This window comes from Protopterus annectens, chromosome 6.part1, assembly GCF_019279795.1.
Source record: "Protopterus annectens isolate FY-2018-M chromosome 6.part1, PAN1.0, whole genome shotgun sequence".
Taxonomy (NCBI): Eukaryota; Metazoa; Chordata; order Ceratodontiformes; family Protopteridae; genus Protopterus; species Protopterus annectens.
The window spans coordinates 37,944,181-37,966,690 of record NC_056738.1 but is presented as its reverse complement, the minus strand read 5'-3'; the positions used below and the strand labels follow the sequence as shown (position 1 = coordinate 37,966,690).

Genomic DNA, 22,510 nt, shown 5'->3' with positions numbered 1-22,510 from the left:
TTGGAATCTATATTAGATTTTATAAGACTGTTTTAATAAAAACCCTCAAAAATAAAAACAAACACACCCCGGAACACCCCCATAACTAGTTAACATAATACAATCACACATAACTATGCATATTTTCAAATAATGAAGTTTAATACTCCTAATAGGAATATTTGTGCCAAACAGACAGCTGCTAACAAAAAGCAAAAAAGCATTAGTTAAAAAAGAAAAAAAATTCTAAAAGCACATTTTATTGCCAATTAAATTGCTGCTGCCAGTCCTCATCTGGTAACACTGCTGTCAGTACGACAAAAACTACACATATCAGTTAATCGGTTCATTCATGTGTAATTAGTACAATATATGTGTGTGTGTGTGTGTGTGTGTGTGTGTGTGTGTGTGTGTATGTATATATACGTGTGTGTGTGTAATTATATGTACGTGTGTGTGTGTGTGTGTGTGTGTGTGTGTGTGTGTGTGTGTGTGTGTGTGTATATATATATATATATATATATATACACACACATATATATATATATATGTGTATGTATGTATATATATATATATATATATATATATATATATATATATATATATATATATATATATATATAGATACACACACACACACACACACACACACGGATGGATTTACTTACTTTTGTTGAACAGCTCTAATATCAACATGTATAATGTCGACACCAAATGACTGACATTATGTACATTGACATGCTACTTTCCATGACCCAAAAATGAATCTCAACTCATGCAGAAACTTTTAAACAAAAAACAAAAGAAAAATATTTTTTTCTGAGGGCAAATCCCTCCTGCTCCCCCCCCCCACACCCCCTTCTAACTCCAAGATCACACAATTCTTGGGGAAAGGATAAATTTGACACCCCCACGAATCATCCTATCTACTACTTTTGTAGACAGTCGTCAACTATCTGTTCAGTCAACTAAACTGTGTTGGCTAAACAAATGTTGACCAAAGCATCATTCAACAAAAGTAGTTGACACAATTTTAATTGCAAACATTATGCATCACTTATAATCTACCCAGTCATTGTCAGTCAAACATTACATGACTCAGTCAAATCCTATCTTTAAACCTCATTCCTCTCCTGTATGTATGTTCTAACAATTCCCATTTTTTCCTATGTAATTTGCTCATACCCTTTTCAAAACATTCCTCTTCCAGTTGTTTTATCTCTGTTACTATATTCAGTACATATAATACAGTCGGTGTAGACTTTGATTTTCAATTGCTTTTTTGGCAGCCACCATAATCAGACTCAACAAGGCCTTACTATGTCGAGGCAATTCCAATTCTGCATCATAGCTCAGAAAAATCATTTTCCTAGATCCACCAATTTGTTCACCCAGTATCTCTGAAAGAGTTAGTCTCTGAGGAATCTTTAAAGTCTGCCAAATCATTACACTCCTAGAAAATATGTTCCCAGTTACCTCTTTTTTCCCATTACACCTCCAACGTCTGCTGTCTACCTGAGGAAAAATTCTCTGGAGTGTACTTGGGGTATAAAAATACCTATGTAAACATTTCCAACCCTTTCTAACCTCCTCTAATTGATTCTTTGCTATCACACAATATTTTATATGCTTTACCAATTGTTCCTTTTTTAACAGCAGCTTCTGTTCTAAATTCTACTAAAATCTCTACCAGTGTGGGTGTTCATTTAGGACCCCCTATTTCTTTTTCTTTGCCTATACTCTGATATCAATCCTTAATAGAAAAGACAACCTCTAACCTGCAGTCCACATAAATTCTTGGTGTCTTCCCATTCTATTACCTTACTCTCTCTAGCTATTTGCTCCCAACACCACAGTGCTTTGCCAGTTTTCTCCAATAAATGCCAGCCTCCTGTTGCCTACTGTCTGTATCCCTAATTGCAGTCATCTCTGTTGGCAGAATCTCCTTTCTCTATTCCAGTGCTGGCTTAGTTCTTAGAATACTTTCTGCTTCTTTATGACTATAATATTCTGTATGATTATTGTTATTCTCCTGTATTATCTTTTGTTTAGTCACTTCCCACATGTCCTTGGTTGCTACACCAGAATAATTTTTAATCCATAATCCTAAGTACTTCATTTTATCATGTCCCCGTAAATATGGATATTGATGAACCAATTCATGTGTAGGTACATAATTTGCTGCTATTGTCTTGGTTTTAGCTTCATTCATTTTCTATCCTCAGAAGATATGAAACTGTCTCAAAATCTTCCATAACACTGAAATGCCCTTTTCTAGATTTATCAGGTATAAAATCATATAATCTGCAAACACAGCCAGCTTTTTTCGACTACCATACCAATTATATCCTTGAATTTCTGAGTCCCTTATGTTTTTGCTAGTGGATCTAAATATAATGCAAATAACAAAGGGGAAAGAGGACACCCCTGCCTGACTCCTCTGCTCAATCATTAATTATAAGAGAAGAACACATCCACTTTAATTTTCACCTCCAATCCCTCATATATCCTCATAATCAACCTTATAATTTTATCAGGGAATTCAAATGCTTCCAATGCTCTGCTCATAAAGTCCTAGCTTTCTCTGTCAAATGCCTTCTCTGCATCAAGACCCACCAACAACAGTGGTATTTTCTTACATTCTGCTTCCCTCTGGATCACCAGTGTTCTGTTAATGTTGCCAAATATTTGCCTCCCCTCCACAAAACCACACTGATCTATATCTATCAATTTTGGCATCACGTTTGCCATTCATTTAGCCATTATAAACATGAACACTTTATAATTATAATTTAGTATTGGATTGGGCCTGTCTGAAGCTGGATATGATGAGTCTTTACCCTCTTTAGGTATTACAGGTACTACCGCTTTCTTTTAGGATATTGGTACTTATCCCTCCTCCTCTTAAAATACTGTTAACATACCTTTCAGATCTTTACCATTTTTCCCTTCTAGCTTCCAAACTTTCACAAGAATACCATCTACTCCAGGATACTTTCCTGTGGATTGGTTAGACATCACCATTTTTATCTCATCTCCTTCTATCTTAATTGTTAGTAATTGAGCCTTATCTACTTCTAACCTTGGGATAGCTAATTCCTCCAGAAACATTTCCATTTGTATCTTCACATGATTTTCATATTTCTCTTCTTTAGACAAGCTTTCATAGAATTTCCAAAATATTTTTAATACCTCTACAGGATCTCTTGCTATCTTCCTTATTACAGGCTCCCTAAGCATGGCGACAGACCTTTCTACTTTCTGTTGCCTGAGTCATTGGGCTAAAAGGAACAGCAATCTTTCTAAATTCATGCATATTATCAAGGTAATCCCTTATTATCTGTTTAGCATTCTGCAGTTGCTCCTCTTCTTGTTCTGTGAGATTCCCCCTATTCTGCAATACTTTAACATTTATCATTCCCTCTAAATAATTCTTATTACTTCTTAATCATATCTCCCTTTCTTTTATTTCCACCCTATTTTTAAATTTCACTTTACATTTATTCCACTCACTAGCTATATTTTCAGAAGAAATTTCTGTCTTCTGTAACAGCTCCTGAATAATTTCCACTACCCATTCCTTAAATTCCTCTCTTTTCAACAGATAGGTGGGAAAGTGCCAGTGTCTCATTTTTATTTCATTACCCAGTGCTTTGATTTTAGTTATTACTGGCACATGATCTGAAACAGTTATTGGGTGCATATCAAGACTTTCAATTAAATGCATATGTTCCTGTGAAATGTAAATTATCTCTAGCCCAGCCTAGTTTTGTATCTTGGTGAATAATATGTTACTTCACTCCAAACTCCTAATACTGAATTCACATCTTCCATGCCAAATATTTTCATAAATGTCTTACATTTTCCCTTCTGGGCCTCACCGATACATCTTCACGGCTGCAAATCAAATTCCACTCCCCATCTATAAGCAACATTCCTTGCTGAAAGCAGATTATTTCTCCCAGACTTTTCTTAAGCTCCATTATATCACTTTTAGGTGGAATATAAATACATCCCAATGTAACCCTCCTCCCTTGCCAGTAGCTCCTTAGTACTACACATCTACCACCATTATATTTTAATCCTCTTCTAAGACTACTGCAGCTCCTTTTTTAATTAATATAATTACTCTTTTCTTTTGTCCCAGGTATTCCTCTGAATAACCATCCTAAAAACTTTTCTTTGTCAAATTCAAGTGTTCAGTTCTTTACAAATGTGTCTCTTATAGCATAATTATTTGCACTCTACATTTTTAATACAGCTCACTACCTCTTCTTTTTTTTGTATTGATCTGCGAGACCACTGATATTTAAAGACAATTCAGAAAACATCATTCTGTTAAAAAGTTATTATTCCCTCCTTTTATGTATAACAGCTTTTTTGTTAAATGTCTAGTTCCCGCTTTTGAGTTACATGAATACATTGTTTGGCAGGTCGATCTTTTTATGCAGTTGTTTCTTGTCACACCCATTTGAGTCTATGTCACATCTTACAAAATGTTTTTGTTTTATTGAAAGCCCTAAAAACACACACACACACACACAAACACAACCCAATATCCCCTAAAACCTATTAACTTAATACTAACACACAAAACTATGTACATCTTTAAATATTGAAGTTTAATCCTCCTAACAGGAACAAATGTCCCAAAGTGGCAGCCACCCTCCATCTCATACACTTGAGTTAACCTAAACGAAAGGTTATTCATGCTAAGACACATGGTAAAGCCTGTGCTTCTACTAGTTACTGTTTGGTTGTGTCTTACCTTTATAGCTCTCCCAGCTGGGAAAAGACCTGAATGCTTTCAGAAAGCATTATCTCCTAGCCATATCTCTTTATCAGACTGTCTCCATGGAGACATGAGGACCAGATTCAGAGTTGTTACTAAGCATACATTTATTTTCTAGAAAAAAAGGTTTTATAATTTTTGTTAAATTATATACATTTAAACACTTACAACAGTGCATGTACATTTCTGTTTGATAGTATATACATATCAAAGGGTTAACATTTTCTTAGCTTAAAATAATTAGAAAAATACAAAGAATACAGTAGAGCAGTTATTGCACATGTTTAGCATTTTACTGTGTGTGATACTGTAAATGTTCTGTGACTGGTATAGCTTTAAGGAGAACTACAGATAAGGATGACACCCTAATTTCTGACTAGCCCAGGTGCAAGGGTGACCAGGGACAGAAACGACTCCCTAATTTTTAAGGTTGTCACATAATTTACCTTGAAACAGAATACAAATCAGCTTATCAACAGACTGCATGACATCAAGCATATTCCAACAGAATTAACTTCAAAAGACTGCCTTCATGAACAGGTTCTGAATGGCACAAAAGGGTATAAAAATGACAATAAACCTAAATGGTGTTAGAGCTGATTTTGTGTTAGATCTGGTACTTGTAGGAATACACTTGTTCCAAGGTAACTGGAGAATTATCATCTATATCTGTATCGAAAATCAAACCTTGTACATTAAAAGCTATAAGTTGTAACAGTATAGTACGTGTCTGTTACACTGATAAGTTATTTTATAAGTAACTGCGCTTAAGTTAATAAAGTACAGTGCTGTAAAGTATAGCAGCCTGAAAGCCTCTGTGCCTTAATCAGACTTTGTTTCCAGCTTCTTAAAAGTTTTCAATTTTCGACCCTAGCCTGTATTCAAACACAGGGGGAGTGATGCCTTGTATAGGGTCACTCCAGTAAAGGCGGAGTAACTAAAATTTATGAGTGAATCCTGAACAGGAGGTCTCCAGTTTTATACAGCTTGCAGCAGTACAGTTTTCAGACATCTAAATCTGGAGTAAGACTGCTGTGCAAGAATATCACAGTGCCATAAATTCTCCAAGTTGGTGAAGTCCAAGGTTTCGAATCTGCAACTGCCAGTTTTGTTTCACCAGCTTTTCAAGTGACTACAGGGACTTTCTAACCACCTACAGTAAGCAGCCTGGCCACCAATAAGAATTTTTCAGTGTTACATACAGTATGGATGTCATCAGGGACTGTAGTAAAAAATGTAAACAGAGTTTTATACTTAATGTGTCAGAATGACATGATAAAATCTGGGACAGAATGCAATGTTGGTATCAACAGCATACTGGTAAATGTAAAACTTTACTAGGGCAAGTTGATGTACATGTACTATGCAGATGGGTAAAAATATCTGATTGGTATCTCAAACAAAAAAATGTGTTCTGTGACAGTAAGAGTATATTGTGTGAGTCATATGAAACTGCTATATATGTACAATGCCATGAAAATACAATGCAGACCATTGTTGAAAAGTTAAACTATAAAAAAAAAAAATCTGATGGTAAACAGCCGGAAGAGGGTAATACCCTTACATTATATCCAGATGTTAAACAGTTATGTCCTGTCACTACATGTAAAACGTTAATTTCAGAGCTAGAATAGCAGTCCAATGTACTGCTGACAGAATCTACTGTAGATCTTATGACACCCTTTACAGAGTATGTACAAAAGTGGAAGGAAGCTACTATGCAGCAAAAGACAGATAAGGATAGGGAGGAGGTTCATGATAAATTGACAGAAGAGTTTAATAACTTCTTAAATGTCAGACAAGGTGAGTTCAGAAAGTTCAAAAAAGACATGCAAAAACTTTACCAAAAGTGCATTGGGGCTCTGCAATCAGCAGGGCAGACTACTGAAAAGCATCAAAAAGCCTATAAAGAATTACAGGAAACAAATGATACTCTCCAGCAGCTGTTACAAGATAAGGGAAATCTGGTTAGTGGTTATCATAAAACCAGTAAAGAATTATAAAAAAAAAGTTACACATCTTAAGCAACAGTTACAGGACAAGACTCTGGCTAGTGATGTTCAGGATACATTAATACAAGTTAATGCTCAAATAAAAGAGTTAAAAGAAGAACTACAAAACGCAAAACTAGTACAAGTTATAGAACAGGGAAGAGAATGCCAATACAGTTACCTTTTGATCCTGACACAGCAGACGGTAGACCTATGTTAGAAATCAGTAAGCATCAAGAATGGTTAAAATAACTTACAGAAATATGTGATTACTATGCAAGAGAGCAAGCTTTCCATCTATGGAGAATGTTCCCAATATTACTGCTGGAAGAAAACCTTCCCTGTGGAACAAAGGTATTAGTAAAAATGTTCCAGATGGAAGGGCCCTGGGATAGCAATTGGCAGGGACCTTTTGAAGCAGTGGAACAAATAGGTCCACTGGTGTAAAAAAATGTAAAAAGAAAAACAGAACAGCTCTAGTGCATACAGATCAAATGAGAGTAGTTAAAAACAGTGAAGACATAAAGTCACAAATGTGACATACATGTATTTTCTTTTCAGAAAGTGAAAATGATGCTGCCTAAAGTGCACCTGTTTGGAATACAGAAGAGTAAAAGGCAACCAACAGCAAATGTAAATAATTTTGTAAAAATGTGTAAAGTTAAGCATGTGTAAGTTAAACCAATATCTATTTTGTTTTTTTTTACAATTTTTTGTAATTGTATAATAGCACCGGAAATAGTAGAGACTCCAGCAGGGAAGGCATACAGAAGTAATATCATTACTATAAGGTTGTACTGGGTAAATGATACTATAAATAGACCTCAGGGCAATTTCTCTTGTCCAGGGGGACAAAATGTTACATTGGAAACCTTTCCCTAGACTACAGTTTTACAGTCTGGAGGACAGATGTATCTCCAACTTTCACAGTGTAAAGCAAATGTTTCCTTACAAAAAGATTAGTTGTATAAGAACTTACCATAACCTTAGACGTCCTTCTCTTCCATGCTGCAGTATTCATAACTGTAGGTTGGTCGCTGCCTGCAGCACCAGACATCCGGCCAGTATACCAAAGTCTTAGGAGCAGGGGTACATGCAACGTTGCCTGTCAGAGCCAGAAACTGACATCTGCTATAAAAGTGACAACTGCATGTACCCACTTCAGAAATGCTTGTCCTCATACAGTAGTACCTCTGGGAAGCAAAAGAAAGGAAGCTTTTCAGACCCACATATGCTACCAGGCAAGAATGCACCTTATAGAGGTATGTGCCTGTTTGAATAGAGGGGAGTTATGGGGATGCCATACAAGAAGGATAAACAGGCTAAGAGTGGGTAGGGAGGAGGACTGACTACTGCAACATGGAAGAGAAGGACTTCTAAGATTATGGTAAGTTCTTACACAACTAATCTATGTCCTCCTATTCTCATGTTGCAATATTCATAACTGTAGGGAGAGTACCAATGCTTTAGGTATGAGCCTGGCTGGTAGGTTGAGAGGCCTGGTCTATGAGACCCTGTAAAATTGACCTAGCTAACCCAGTTCTGACTCTAGAAATCAAATCAAGTTTGTAATACTTGGTAAAGGTATGAACTGAAGACCAGGTGGCCACCTCCAGTATGGAAGCATAGTCTACTCCCCTAAAAAAGGCTGATGAAGAGGCGGCTGCCCTAGTAGAATGAGCTCTCACATTGGCAGTTAAATTTTTCCCATGAAGGGATAACAAGCAGAGATAGGTTTTGAAGTCCATGATAACATAGTCTGATTAGAGACTGCCTTCCCCAAGGCCCTTGGGTGAAAGGAGACAAACAACTGGTCAGACTTTCTAATGGATTTGGTCTTATCCAGGTAATACCTAAGTTGTCTATGAACATTCAAGGAATGCAAAGTTCTTTCAGAGGAATTTTGAGGTTGAGGGAAGAAAATAGGAAGGTTAATGGTCTGATTCAAGGACAGCTCATTAACCAATTTAGGCATTAAGGAAGGATTAGTCCTGAGGGAGACCCTGTCCCTATGGAAGATAAGGTAGGAAGGAGTAGCCGTAAAGACGTGGATATGGGGTCTATATTATAACAACGAAGTTACGGAACATCGAATGCAATATGGTCGACAACATATTGTCGAAGTTCCATAACTTCGAAAATGAAAAAAAAAAATAAAACTTTAAATTTTTACCCTAATGGGTTTAAGCAGGGAGGCAAGCCCCCATGTGCCACCCACACCCCCCGCTACTTAAACATACCAACTCTGAGACCGCACTACATTGCAGTAAATGGAAATCTCCCCTTACAGAGATTTCCGTTTACAAACTTGAGAGTCTGAGCATTCGATATTCTCGTGCCGGCAATGTCAGATTCGACATTGTCAGCTTTTGAGAATATAATATTGACCCTGGATATGAGGGCCACATGCAGTACTGTTTTCCAAGTACATAGCTTAAGTGACACTGAGTGAGCTGGTTCAAATGGAGGTAGTGTGAGTTTTTCAAGGACAAAATTAAGGCACCATAAAGAAGGAATAGGTTTACAGGGGGGGGGTCTGATATGGAGGACTCCTTTTAAGAAGAGTTTTACCTCTAATCTGGATGCCAAAGGAGGTACTAAGGGAAGGCAGGTGGAAATGGCTGACAAGTGCACCCTAACAGAAGAGTAGGTCAGTCCTGAATGTAGACACTCACACAAGTAAGAAAAGACCATGGGTACTGGAATAAGAAAAGGGTCCTGTTTTTTCTTGTGACACCACCTGGAGAATCTTTTCCATTCTGACACATAATTTCTCCTGGTACTAGGTTTCCTGGTCTCCTGCATGACATTGAGTACATCCTCTGAATATAGATGTCTGAAGGGGATCAGAACTCTCACCCATAAAGTGAGGCTGAAGTTGAGTACCTGAGGGTGTATGAGGGACCCCCTCTCTTGTGTGAGCAGGTCCAATCAGTGGGGTAACCTGTGCTGATTGCCCTTGGCTAGTAGGTGAAGTAGGGGGAAACCAGTGCTGTCTTTGCCAAAAGGGGGTTACCATCAGGATTTTTGGTTTGTTCCTCTGGATCTTCAGAAGGACTTTTTGAATTATTGTGAAGGGAGAAAAGCATAAAGATACATCCATGCCTAAGAAAAGGAGGTGCCCACTTTCCAAGCCTGTGGATGTGGATCTCTTGTGCAAAACAGAGGCATCTGCCTGTTCTGGGAGATCTGCTTGAGGAATACCCCACTTGTGAATAAGGTCCAAGAACACCTGTGAAGCATCCATTCGTCGGAGGGTGCAGAGGTTCTGCTGAGAGTGTCCATCATCACATTCTCTGTTGAAGGAATGTACACTACTTGCAGGTGAATGTGTAGTTTTGCTGCTAGGGACCAAATCTGAACTGCCAAGCTGCAAAGCAGGTAGGATCTTGTCCCCCCCTGCTTGTTGATATACAACAGGACAGTCATACTGTCTGTGATTACTTTCAAGGTGCCTGGTAGGAGAATTTGGTGGAATGTTTATAATGCTAGGAGATGGGCCGTCACTTCTTTGATACTGATGTGGCCTCTTTGTCTGAGGGAGGACCACTCTCCCTGAACTTTGTTCTGGTTGTTGTGATTTTGCAGAATTGCTCCCTAACCCAGATCTGAAGCATCTGTGTAGATGTGTTGCAAGGGTGCAGGGGTCTGCAAATGTATACCCTGATTGAGGTTGATGACTGCAATCCACCATTCCAATTGTTTTTTCAGCATGAGAGAAGAGGGAGGGGAGTATCCAGAGGGTGGGAATGTTGGTTGCACCGACTCTTCAGAATCTAGCAGAACTACCTCATATGCAGCCTTGCCAAGGGTAGTATGGGGATCAAGGATGCTATGTGGCCTAGGACTCTCAGGAATTCTCTGGCTGACATGGTTTGAAGAGAGAGAAGTATTTGAAGGTAAAGTGTGGGGGCCTCTACCTTCTGGCAGGTAATGAAGGCTGCCATTTTGTCGGTTCTTATCCTGCACCTCAGGAAGACCAGGTCCTGGGTGGGTGTCAGGTGAGACTTTTGTTGCCTCACAGTGAACCATAGGTCTGCCGAGGTTTTTTACACCATGTGTAGGTGATGGTGAAGATTGTGGCAGTCCTTAACAGGTCATCCAGGTATAGGTATATCTGAATGCCCTTCGTTCTGCAGTGGGCGATAACTGGAGCTAGGCACTTTGTGAATACTCTGGGAGCTGTGGAGAGCCCAAATGGCAATGCAGAAAACTGAAAATGCAAGGAACCAACTGAGAAACAGAAATTTCCTGTAGCTGGGGTGAATGGGGATATGAAGATAGGCATCCTTCAGATCCAGGGATACCATGAAAGCTAGGTGGGGAATGATACAAGGTGAGCATTTTGAAGGTAGGCACCTTGAGAAAAAGATTGTGGACCAATATATCCAGAATTGGTTTCCAAGGGCCATCTTTTCTTGGGACCAAAAACATCCTGGAGTAAAATCCCTTGTTTGTTTGATCTAGAGTCACTATTTTCATGGTGCCCTGAGCTAGCAGCTGATCCAGAATTGGAGGGAAGAGAAAAGCTGACTTGGAGGGGTTTGGGGTATCCCCTGGAAAGGAGAAATTGTCCACCAAGTCATAAAATAACCAATTTGAATGATGGAGAGGACCCATGCCTCTGATGTGATTTTCCACCAGGAGGGTAGGGAAAGGGTGAGGCAGAGGGAAAGGGGGTAGATGAGGATAAAGCGTTTCAGTCACAGTTGAGGGGCTCTGTCAAGGTCAGGCTGTCTCTGAAAGGGAGAAGGGGTGGAAGCAGACGATGATCTAGAGGAAGAGTGTTTCCTAGACTGTCTCCATCCCTTAGCCTGTGGGGCAGTAGACTGAGACGACTGCCTCCTAACAAAGGTGGTCTTTTGAGGGTAGTTCCTATGGTACCTAGGAATAGGTGAGACTAGCAAATATTTTAGATTTTGAAGCTCCTTGCCCTTTTCTTGAAGGGATATTTGGAGCTCTGCAGAAGCTGCACCAAAACGGGCTATATTATCAAGTGGTGCATTCAACAATTTCATTTGTACATCCATGGGAAGTGGCTGGAGTCTCACCCAGGAGCATCTTCTAAGGACAGAACCTGAGGCTGCATATTTGGAAGACGTTTCTACCACATCATAATTGCACTTGATGGAGGTCACCTGAGAGGTGGTAGAGAGCAGGTGGAGAGTTATGACTTGGCAGGAGAGTCTGGCACATCTGGTATAAGTGCAGAGGCTTTGGATAGGGTGTCTAAAACAAACCTAGCTATGTGTGTTTGATAATTTAGGGCTTGGATGGCTAGTGTGGAAGAAGTATAAACTTTCTTTCCTAGTCTATCCATAAATCTGCTGTCCTTGTCTGTGGGAAACAGGGAAGTGGAAGTCAGCTGTCTGGATGATTTGTCTGCTGACACAGCTATGATAGCTGGGTCTAGAGGGGGGGTTCCTGAACAAGAACTGTGTATCCTGAGAAACTTTATAAAACCTATCTGGATATTTGGAAGCAGGGGGCTGAAAATTAGGAGCCTGAGATGCAGCCAGAAAGGCATCATGAATGGCTGGAAGTATGGGAGGGGCTGCATCAGTACTGGTCCATCAGTAGTAGTTCAAAATACCTCTTTTTAGTTTCTGAAACATCTGAGGCCTGCCATTTGAGATGTTCTGTCATAAGAGAAATGGTGTCCCCAAAGGAGAAATCTTCCCCTGGAGATTCAGGACGAATAGTGTCCTCCTCTTCAGGAGTAATGAAGTCCTTGGGAGATTCACTTTTGGGAACAATAAGTAAGTGATTCATCAGAAGAGGAGAGCTCTTCCTCTGAATCCTCTAAGGGCTGGTTGGAGCACCTGAGACTGGAGGGTCTGGAAAGCTCTGAAAAGATTTTGGGAAAAGGCTTCCCATCCAGGAACTGGTTCTGTTTATCTGTGTTTTAATTTTTGTTTCCTCTTAAGAGGAGTAGAAGGATGTGTAGGTTTGAAAGCCAACGCCCGAGTGGGTGGAAAGGTGGGAGTAGGCCCCTTCGACACCACGAGCCATGGTTCCCCCGGCCCACAGGGGATGATGGCTGATCAACCTCAGCGGTCATACTCTGAGTTTCCACTGAACTGGCTTCCACCATGGTTCCCAGTTCTAGCTGTGAAACCATGGCCGACGGGACCCTTGGCTAACATTTGCCTTGAGAGTCTCACCGGACTCCTGAGGTGCAGCATAGGTATCAGGCCTAACTTTTTTGGCCTTGTTCCAAGGTGGTTCAATTAAGGTATCTACCCCACTCTCCATGCCTAATGACAAATGACAGAGTTTCTTGCTTTCTAAGTAAAGCTTTAAGGCAGCCACATGGCTGTGTAGTGTTTTGGGGATGACAAACTTGCCCATGTTGCAAGACATAAGGTCGTGGCCTTCACCTAAACAAAACAAGCACTGATCATGCATGCCCTTATGTCAAATTTGTCTTCCACAAGCACATTTCTCCTTCCTAGCTGACATGTATATTTGAAAAGCTAGAAAAAAGGTGAACCAAAAAACCAAAAGGTTACTTATCTGTATCGGATGACCGAAACAACGATCAAACTGATTTCCAGAGCTGACTATCAGAGGTCCGTAGATCACTGCGGCAAAAATGTTCTGAAGTGGGTACGTGCAGATGTCAGTTTTACAGCTGACATCAGTTTATGGCTCTAACAGGCAATGCTGCACGTATCCCTGCTCCTAAGACTTTGGTATACTGGCTGGATGTACGGTGCTGCAGGCAGCGACCTCCCTACAGATATGAATACTGCAACATGAGAATAGAAGAACATCTATACTGCTATGAAATGCTGCATACTGCAAGGAGAACGGGGACTCTTTCAATTTTACACTGACTGTGTAAACAGTACTGCAACAAGGTCTAAAATAGAGCTATGGGAGGGAAACATATTAGCCTGTATAAATGATTCCGCAATTATTTGGAGACTACCTTCTCTTTTTATTATCAGAACTTTTAATAATAATCCCACAGCCAAGTTTGATCAAGTAATCAGGGTACCATTAACATGTATGGTAGTGGGACAAAACTATCAAAAAAACAGTAATACACTTTAATATCTCATTCCCTCCTGACACTACTGGTTGTAGGAGATGAAGAGCATGGTACAATACTCTTTTAGGGGGCATGGGAACAGGCTTAAGTGCATTAAATGTGATTGATATAGAGATATTGGCAAACAGATTAAAACTGACAGGCCAGGATATTTCACAAATTGTACATTTTCAGACACAATGGTTACCTACTATATGGACATCACAAAAGAGACATAGGAATTTTTTAAAATATTTTTTGCAATGTTTTAATGACTCTTTGATTAGCAGGTTAGGGTTTGATGTTAATGTTACTAAATTTGTAGATTGGACTAAATGTACTTTGCAATCATTGTATGTACAAATGCGGAAGAATTCAGTATAAATGAAATTAATAACCATCATCATGATGGACCTAATAAACAAGGATATAGGGAATCTCCAAACTCTGGATCCAACACAGTTTGGTTTTGTGAAGGGTAAATCATGCCTGCTCAACTTGGTTGACTTCTTTGAGTCAGTCACCAGAGCTGTGGCTGAAGGCAAGGTGGTTCATACAGCCTACCTTGATTTGGCCAAGGCTTTTGATACCATTCCCCACTCAGGAATCATAGAAAAACTCACTAAGCTAGGCATCAACCCCTATATCACTAGGTGGGTTGCAAACTGGCTCACAGATAGAATCCACAGTGTGAATGTAGCTGACTCCAAGTCAGACTGCCGATTAGTCACGAGTGGAGTTCCACAGGGTTTGGTCCTGGGTCATCTCCTGTTTGGTATCTACTTCTCTGAAGTCCAGGCCAACACGAAGGGACTCTGACAAAGTTTGCAGACAACTGCAAGTTTGGAGCTATTATTAACTCCCCAAGTGATGTTGACATCCTACAGAATGGCCATACTGTGACCAACGACTGGTGTCAAAACCATGGCCTTAAACTCAATGCCAAAAAATGTGTCATCATCCCCTTTGGGAAAAACCCAGTTCCCATAAATTACCACATTGATGGTAGTCCACTGAACACAGAAGGCGTTATAAGAGATCTGGGAACACAGGTTGACAGCAACCTTGCTTTTGATCACCACATTGCCACTGTGGTCAGAAAGTCCTTCTATGTAGCACATCTCATTACTAAGGGTTTTGCATCCAGGAAGAAAGAGGTCATTGTCTTCCTCTATTCTTCCCTCATTAGGCCATTCATTGAGTACAATGCTCCATTTGGCATGTACCTCAGTAAACACCTGCAACAACTGGAGAGACCGCAAAAGTACCTCACAAAGAGGATCCTAGGCCTTAAACACTTGTTCTATATGGACAGACTAAAAAAAACTCTTAACTATTCTCGGTCTCATATCGCCTACTTAGAGGCAATCTCTGCTTGACTTTGACCCAGCTCTGTCAGAAATGCTACATCTAAAGAAATCTCAATCCCTCCACACCACATGCTCCAGAGACCTCAGTTTCATTACCACAATTAACAGAACATGCTGGGGGGACAGGTTCATAACCCAGAGACTGCCCATGCTATGGAACAGACTTCCCATACATGTCAAGCAGAGCACCTCGCTGACCCTCTTCAAGAGAAATCTTGATGAGTGGATAAGATAGAAAATTCACCCCGGGGATAACTCCAGTGGCTCTACTTGACAGAGGCACTGGGAACTAAGGTCGGGTGGCACTATGCCAGGGTAATCCTATGGCTAGGCTTGTAAAGGCCCCAGGGCCATTAGCCTAGTACACACCTATGAACCTATGAACAAATATGTGTGGAGAAACATGTTTGAAAAATGGGTTCCAAGTACCAACTAGATTGAAATGCACTAGTAGCAAACCATCTGCGTATATATACAAACTGTACAGGAAAAGTTACACATTATAATATAACAAGTTCAAAAACAATGTGTCAAGTTTAGTTTTACCTTTGATTTTTGGGCCACCATTCTATCCATACCAGTATTGGTTACCCCAGTTAGAGGGAAATTATATAGATTTACAAAATAAAACTCACAAGACTGACCACTGCACTCATACAGCTAATGGATGGTGTGCAGTCAGCACTCACCAGTACGTGAGCCATGTTTTTTACAACATTCTGTAAACCTATGCAAATGGACAATTTTACCTTCTAGTTTCAAAATGTTCACAGAGATGGCCCCACAGTTTGTATGTATTGTAACAAATCAAAGTTTAACATCTACTGAACGTTTTTTGTAGGCTGTCTTAACATCACTCATTTAACTTGGCATAATGACATGTGCATTTATTACAGAAAGCAAGGCTACAATGCCTTTGTGATGGAATCCACAAACATTGTCAATGATTAATGTAGGATTTTCATTAGAATCATGAAATTAAATCATAAATGAAAGGAAACAGTTAATTCAACAATTGCAAAAAGTTAATAGAACAATCCTAAATCATGAATTATTGTCTGTAATTGTAACAAATAAGCTAATCAAGTTAGCAGGAAAAAAAGCAGACACAGCCCATACTTGGGATATTTTCACAGGATGATCTGCAAAAGGAAAAAAGCTGCAAGACGGGATTATACACCCAATTCTGATAGTAATGTTTGTTATCATTGCATTAACTGTGTGGAATTGTATTTTGACTTGTTGTATCAAAAGAACACTAAAGGTTTTGTTTCCTAATGTGTTTTCTGTAAATCATGATGAAAATTATGATCTGACCAAAGAATACATATCAATGTAAACTGTTTGTGTGTTTTAAAAATAAAAGGAAGAACTAGTAAAATATATACTTTTAAACTTTTACAATAGTGCATGCACATTTCTGTTTGTTAGTGTATATATATGTATATATATACATATATATATATATATATATATATATATATATATGTATATACATATATATATATATATATATATATATATATATATATATATATATATTAAAGGGTTACATTTTTCTTACCTGAAAATAAGTAAAATAAAAATAAAAAGAATACAGTAGAGCAGTTATTACGCATGTTTTGGCACACTACTGTGTGTGATACTGTAAATGTTCTGTGACTAGTACAGATTCAAGGAGAACTACAGATAAGGATGACTTTCAAATTCCTAACTAACCCAGGTGCAAGGACAACTGGAGACAGAAATGACTCCCTAATTTTTAAGGTCGTCACATAATTTACCTTGAAACAGAACACAAATCAGCTTATCAACAGATTGCATGACATCAAGCAAATTCCAACAGCATTAACTTCAAAAGACTGCCTTCATGTGCAAGATCCGAATGGCACAAAAAAGGGTATAAAAAGGACACTAAAACTAAATGGTGTTCAGTCTAATTTTTTGCTAGATATGGTACTTGTAAGAAGACACTTGTTCTGAGGTAAATGGAGAATTATCATCTATATCTGTATCGAAAAGCAAACCTTGTACATTAAAAGCTATAAGCTGTAACAGTATAGTATGTCTTGTCTGTTACATAGATAGGTTATTTTATTAGAAATTAGAAATTGCCCTTAAGTTAATAAAGTACAGTACTGTGAAGTATAGCAGCCTGCAAGGCTCTGTGCCTTAATCAGACTTTGTTTCCAGCTTCTTAAAAATTTTTAGTTTTCAATGTTCTTTTTCATTTACTTGATTTCGCTTAAAATGTGTTACTAGATCAAAAGAAGGGCCTTTATCCAGTCATTCCATGTGCAAGAATGAAAAAAGTACATCAACTTTTATTTTGTTATGCCCCTTTTACCATACTTTTCTTCTTCTTCTATTTTTATATTGCAGTGTCTACATTGAACAAGGAGAAAGAGAGAAAAGGGGAGAAAGAAAAAAATACAGGAGCACCTGTTTACATTAGTATCCCCATTACACTTAAAAATAACTGAGAAAACTTTACTTTATAGCATGCAGAGGATAACATGCACTATAACATATTACTATTAAGAAAAACGTCCATTGTACTTAACAGTTAACTCACTGTCCCTCCTCTCCCCCTCCCATAAGTATTTTTCCGAACATTAATGATATGAAGTAGGACATATGCTTTAGAGTCTCCCAGACGTTTAACAAAGTCCAAAAAGTCCAATATTTCCAGATTTTCTTGTTCTGTCATGTTTCACAAATATTATTTTTGCATTGTAATCCCACATTTGTCAATTTCCAAGTTACTGGTATAACTCCTGTTCATCTCCATCTCCCAGATCATATCTCTGCTTCATTTCCAATGTACTCTTTATTCTTCTACTCAACTGTTGTGCTTTTTTCCTTCTCTCACACATTTTCAATTGGAAAAGGTTTCACTGGCATGGCCTCTCTGTGGTCTTTACTACCAGAACAAAAAGCAGAATATCCTTCTGTTTCATAGCTCACTTTTTGTTGGACAAGCTTTTGTATTTCCTCCTTAGCATGTACTACATACAAAATAATTTTGTCCCTCAAGGAAAGAATATTTTAAAGACAGCTGGGTACAGCTGTTTGACTCTCACTCCTGCTTTTTGACATTCCATGAATAGTGGAATAAATTTACTCCTTTTCAGCCTGGTGTACAGTGAGTAATCATTCTCCACAAATACTCTACTGTCAACCACTTTTAGTACTTTGTGCTTCTGCCACAGTTTTGTCAGAATCAACTCCTTCTGCTGGTAGGATTGCATCTTTACTATTAAAGGTCTACACTGCTTTCTCATGGCCAGGTTTGAAGCATACACATGATCTGCCCTTTCAATTAACAACTCCTGCTATGGAATACAAGTCCAGTTGCTTATTTTTGCTTTCATAAAATTAATACAGGCCATTCCTTACAACTTCTCTGGTACAGCAGAAAATCTCAGGTTTCCCCTAAGTGCTCTGTCCTCTAATTCTATTATTCTTTTAACATCTATTCTTAAGGAGTCTCACATTCAGCTAGCCTTTTCTTTATTTCGACCTCTGATTTTTGCAGTTTTATCGCCTCATCTGAATATCTGTTTAAAGCTTATTCTATTTTTTCCAGTCTTTTGTTATTTGATAATACTCCATCAGTGTATTTGTTTATTTTAATCAGGTATGTGTGCAGTTATTTAAAGGTTATGTACTTACCATAACTTGGCATCTGTGTTGTCCATTTTCATTCTTCCTCATGAATGGGTCTAGGATCCAATCCTTGGATCAGACTCAGCCACATTTACAAGATTTATCATCGTAATCATGAGTTCCTCCCTCTACCCATAATGCTCTGTCCCATCCCTAACTCCTCAGATTGAGTTTGCTGCCTTAGCACTCACTGTGTTATAAAGACAAATCAGACATAAGAAAGGACTGAGGCTCAAACCAGGAATGTGATGGTTCCAGTTGTGAAGTGGATATTTCACCACTGCCAACTAATATGTGATGTGGATATCCCACCTCTGGGCCAGTAATCAAAGAGCCCCAATCCTCACCACTGGCACCTGTGAGGAGACATTCATTGGGAGGAGAACAGATACACATACAGTATTTCCAGATGTAGCCCTTTGTATTAAGTGCAATTTCCCTTAAGAGCACACAGGGACCACAGTCAGTCTGGGGCTGGTTCCTCTCTCTCCAGATCCCCAATAAGACTCCTCACTGACACAGCTATAGAGTTCAGTCCTTAGTCAGGGTTCCAAGCCAAGTCCTATGACATTTTCTCTGTCCAACTAGTGCTTTTTGTCCCTGCCCAAGTAGCACACACACACACACACACACACACACACACACACACACACACACACACACACTCTCTGAGATTTTGATTTGCACCTGGGAAAGGCTGGCACAGGTTTACTAGCTATGCTCCCTTTTGCCCAGACTATAAGTGGTTACCACTGCCAAAAGAACCCCTTAACAGCTACTTTAAGGCACTTAACAAAGGGTGTCCAATCTTACTGTGTCATATTAATATTAATACAAATGGTAGTTTGACCAAGACAAGACTGTTAGGAGTGGTCCACACAATGTCACCAAATACAAATGCAAGTACTGTTAATTAAATATCTCTATAAAGATCAGCCACAATGAAAGGTTTAAATTAAATATATTTAATAATAAATAAAAGAATGAGAAAATACTAACTATATATTCACAGTGGCATCAGATTAAAAATCACAGGAAATACTTAAAACAACATTGCAGGACAGGCTCAGACAAATAAAGAAAAATATCTAAACTAAGCTTCACTACATTCCTGACTGAATCTAAGAGAATTATACTTTTCCTAGTAACTTATTTACTACAGAGTAAGGCAGATGATGTGGTGAATGTTTCTTGTTGTCAGGTCCAAGACAGAATACAGAATGCTCTGTCTCACTAAGAGATTTCTCAAAATAATATCTAAAACATTACTGCTGGGATAGCTTGCAGAATGACACCATTTCTGGTCATCTGACATCTAGTTCTCATGGAATCCCACATTACTGGCAGCTGGCACCTGGCAGTATTTAGCACCTACCCATAAAAATACACATAGAAGGGCTTTTGCTCAGATCTGTGGCAGGTGCTAGAAGTCATAAAACAACTGCATACCGCTATGCTTCCAAAGTAGTGATTAGTTCACCCAAAAGACAATAAATAAAGCTTCCTAGTAAAGACTTTGTATCTCTGGCTGCACTGAAACTTGTGTGGTAGCATTTTTATAGCTTAGCCTATAAATTGATTTTAATTTCAGATATGTTCTAAAGTTAGCTGGACTGAGGTTAACCTCCTGTATTCCAGTTTCCACTGTTAAAACATACATTTAAACAGTTGCAATAGTGCATGTACATTTCTCTTCTCTCCAGTAGAGCACACTATGGATGCACTTCAAATCCAAGTACTTTACAAATACCTTTTCAACACAAACATCTGTACACATGTCATACAGTTCTAATACATTTGTAACACAAGCATCTTATATAAATCATGTTGATATTCACAAATGGCATACTTACAAAATTCCAGCTAGCTGTGCTGGCAGTACCTCCTTTTGTCACACCAATATCATTCAAAGATCCTTCTAGGAAAGACAAGGCTGAGTGATGGTTGGGAAGGAATGAAAATGGACAACACAGATGCCAAGTTATGGTAAGTACATTAACTTCTAAATCTGATGTTGCCCTTTTCATTCTTCTTCATGAATGGGTCAGAGTCCCTAGCTACGTAGCTCTCAGATGGCTCTCAAACAAAGACATGCCAAAGCATGCCAGAGCACTGTCGAACCAAAGGAAGCTCTGCTTCTGGAGACAATGTCTAATTTATAATGTGTAACAAAGGTATGGTATGAGTTTTTGACAAAGTCCCTGCAGTGCAGATATTGTCAATAGAAGTTCTTGAGGAGAAGGCAGAGAAAGAAGCTATAGCTAGTGGCGTACACTCTAGGAGGATGAGGCAACTCCAAACCTTTTGAAAATAAATCGTTGAGATACAATCAATAATCCATTTGGCAAGAGTAATTTTGGATACTGCCTGACCCAAGCGGTAAGAGGAAAAGGATACAAAACAGCTGATCAGTCTTCCTGTACTGTTTCATTCTGTGAAGATAAAAACATAATTGTCTGTGGACATCAAGAAGTTGCAGCATATATTCACCCTTACTAGTAAAGTTTGGAAAGAAAACTGGTAACTGTATAGACTAGTTAATGTTATTTTCCATGGCCACCTTAAGCAAAAAGGAAGGGTTGGTTCGTAGAGATAACCTATCCTTATGGAAAATAATGTAAGGAGGCCTAGCAGATAAAGCCTGGAGTTCAGAATTTTTTTTTGCTGAAGTGATAGCTACCAAAAATATGGTTTTCCAAGAAAGAAACTTTATGTTGCATTTGTCTGCTGCTTCAAAAGATTTTTGAGTTAATCCCTGAAGGACCACTGTCAAATCCCAAGGAGGAGAGGGATCCTTTAGTGGAGATCTAAGGAGGAAAAGTCCCTTCATGAAAGCTTTGCATAATCTGGAAGATGTCAGAGAAAGTGATTTGTTTCCAGCATAGCAGCTGGATATGGCTGCTAACTGAAGTTTAATAGTAGAAAAAATAGCCCGTTTCTTAAAAAGAGTAGTGGGAAAAAGAAGAATGGCCAGGGTAGGTGCTGAAAGAGGATCGATATTCTGCTTGGAAGCCCATAAGGAAAATCCTCTCCATTTGCTTCTGTAAACTTTCTTGGCGGAGGGCTTCTGGGAGACCAAGATAATATCATGAACTGGGGAAGCGAGTATGAACTGTCTTGGAAGTGGAGAAACCATGCAGTCAGTTTGAGGGCATGGAGATTGGGATGCTGAATTCCTGATGGATGAGATAAGATATCCTGAGTGGGCTCTATTATCCATGGAGAATATTTCAAATGAGACTAGCGGAAGGGGAACCATATCTGTCAAGGCCAGAAGGGGGCAACAAGGATGACTGAGCTCTTCAGCCTGCATGCTTTCTGTAGAAACTTTGATATCAGAGGAAGAAAAGTAAGCATAGAGGAGACCAGGAGGGCCAATCATGATTCAGAGAATCCCTCTGTTGACTCACAGGGAATGGGGAATCAGAGTGTAGTATTTCGATTTACACCAACAGAGCAGCACTGAGCTAAGAGCCTCCACAGATCCAATAAATGTAAATAGTACAAAAACAGAAGAGGCTCATCACGACCACTTGAAGTATAAAACTCTTTAATACTGCAGCAAAGTAAGCGCTTTCACGTTACAAGAATGCTTCTTCAGACTTGAATAACTGCCATGTTAAAATCAGGTATTTAAATACCATTTAAAACCACATCTACCAATCAGAAATCC

At 38.9% G+C, this 22,510-nt stretch overlaps 1 protein-coding gene across 2 annotated transcripts in view; it reads right to left on the bottom strand.

Annotated features, from left to right (window-relative positions):
- IFT172 (intraflagellar transport 172) overlaps nucleotides 1–22,510 on the bottom strand; it is a 3,348,311-nt gene that overhangs the window by 330,492 nt on the left and 2,995,309 nt on the right. The window lies entirely within an intron of this gene.